Raw genomic sequence first — 702 nt, 5'->3', positions numbered from 1 at the left:
TAAGTTTAGCGTTAATTTTTTTTAACAATTTGTAATTTTTTTATGAAAAAAGAATGATTTTACTAAAAAGTACAACTGAACTCGATTTAATATTTCTAGAACATTATCATATGATATTGAAAAATTTATATCCTGTCCTTAATTTTAAAAGTTGTCAAAATATTTTTCTTAGTTTTCTCATTGGTCAGAAATAATAAACTTTTACTGACCCTGAGTCTATTGTATCTGTAACTGGATATTTTATATATTTGATGTCATAAATACTATTTCCTAGATATCTCATATTTATCTCATGTCATAAATATCATTTTATATTTTATGTGTAGTTTATATAATGATTAGATTATCTGAATTTCCCCCTCTCCGCTTCACTTTAAGTTATTAAAAATTCAAAACTTTTCCCGGAAGCATGCATCTATAAATTAGTATATTGCAAAGAACCAGACTTTTAACAATAAGGAAACAACAAACCTCGTAAATAAATATAAATAAGTAGATATTTTACCATTTTATTTTTAAAAGAGAAAATAATTTGACCAGCAAAAATTGACTTTTGTACAAAAAGTGTATTAAAATTTTTATTGTAATTATTTTACTGCTAATTTCTCTGCGAATGGAGTCTTCTGTCACAAATTAGATTTTCTAATTCTATATCTTTTATCTTTTCAAAGGAATTGAGTTTTTGCCGCAACCTCAAATTTT

This window comes from Eurytemora carolleeae, unplaced genomic scaffold, assembly GCF_000591075.1.
Source record: "Eurytemora carolleeae unplaced genomic scaffold, Eaff_2.0 scaffold1071, whole genome shotgun sequence".
In the NCBI taxonomy this organism is placed as follows: Eukaryota; Metazoa; Arthropoda; class Copepoda; order Calanoida; family Temoridae; genus Eurytemora; species Eurytemora carolleeae.
The sequence above is the reverse complement of the archived record's forward strand: the minus strand, read 5'-3'. Positions refer to the sequence as shown.